Source organism: Pteropus alecto, unplaced genomic scaffold, assembly GCF_000325575.1.
Source record: "Pteropus alecto unplaced genomic scaffold, ASM32557v1 scaffold20, whole genome shotgun sequence".
Taxonomy (NCBI): domain Eukaryota; kingdom Metazoa; phylum Chordata; class Mammalia; order Chiroptera; family Pteropodidae; genus Pteropus; species Pteropus alecto.
The window spans coordinates 37,724,441-37,726,202 of NW_006436298.1; positions in this window are offsets into that span (position 1 = coordinate 37,724,441).

A 1,762-nucleotide genomic window follows, 5' to 3' on the forward strand; every position below is an offset into this window, starting at 1 on the left:
TTTTATGCTTCAATACAAATCTGATGAGATGGGATTTTGATGAGGATTGCATTAAATCTGTATAATGTTTTAGGTAATATGGTCATTTTTACTATGTTGATTTATCCAATCCAAGAACACGGAATATTTTTCCATTTCTTTGTATCTTCTTCAATTTCTTTTAATAAGGTTTATTAGTTTTCATTATATAGGACCTTCCAATTTTTCATTAAATTAATTCTTAGTTATTTTTTTTTTTGTTTCAGTTGCAAAAGAAATTAATTTTTTTTTCACTTTTTTGACACTTCATTATTATAGTATAGAAAAGCTATGGATTTTTAAACATTGATTTTGTATCTAGAAACTTTACTGAATTTGCTTATTGTTTCAAGTAGTGTACTTGTGGAGTCTTTAGGGTTTTCTATATGGAGAATCATGTCATCTGCAAATAGTGACAGTTTAACTTCTTCGTTTCCTATTTAGATGCCTTTTATATCTTTTTCTTATCCGATTGCACTTGCTAGGATCTCCAATGTTATCCAATAAATGTTTACTGTGTGTCTATGCAGTTCTAGCTGCTGATTGAACAGTGACAAACAAGATAAATAGGTTTCTGCTCTTAAGAAGCTTCTATTCTAGTGGGAAGAGCAAATAACAAATAAACAAAATAATTTCAAACTGTGTTAAATGATAACAGATTGATGTGGGAGAGCCTATCCAGGAAAGGGATGGAATCCTGCGTTAAATGATGAGAAAAAGGCATCCATGTGAAGTACTGAGAGGAAGATGTCCTGTGCAGGAGGAAACTGCAACTGGAAAGTTTCCTTGACTGAAAAGAACTTGGTGTGCTCAAGAGACAGAAATAAGTTCGTGCATTTGAGCACTGTAAGTGAGGATCAGAATGGTGAAACGAGATTCATTGAGGTGGCCAGGGGTCAGATCAGTCTTGAGGGTCACAGATACTAATTGAGTTTTTTTTTTTTTTTAATAGTTGTAATGGGGAGCTGTTGGAGTGCTTTAGGTAAGGGTATCATCTTACTCGTTTATATTTTTAAAAAGCTCAGTCTGATTGCTGTCTGGAGAAGGGACCATAGGAAAACCAGAGTAGAAATAGGGTTGCTGGGATTAGGTTTTTGTTAGAATTATATACAAGCGAGGGGAAATTCTCTTAATCTTTCTTCACCACCCAAATTAAAGCGCTTCGCTTTCCTATTCCATCATCTCATATAGCACTTATAACTATTATTTAATCATTTACTTGTTTAGCGTCTGTCATTCCCATTTAGGATTACCAAATAAAATACAGATTTTGAGTTAAATTTTAGTCAGGTAACGATAATTTTTTACTATATATTCCCATATATTGCATGGGACATACATTTACTAAAAAAATCATTCATTATCTGGAATTCAAATAAATTGGACAACTTGTATTTTTATTTGCAAAGTCTGGCAACTACCCGCACTAGAATGTAAACTGCAAGAGGGCAGGAACCATGTCGGTTTGGTTCCCCAGTGAATATCTTAGGGCATAGCATAGCGCCTTCCATGCACATAGGAGACCACATGTGCTCACTGAATGAATTAATGAAGTATTTAACAAAACAATGAGTGACTAATTAAAACTATTAGCTTCGGCGCGGGGAGATGATTGGGTACGGAAGAGGTCCCGGAGGATCTGCTAGGTGGGGAAGGTTATAGCGATGGGTACCGGCCGGGAGGAGAGCGGCGGCTAACGCGCTGAGGTCACAGGCGCCGGCGGCCCTGCTTACGTCATCACGCT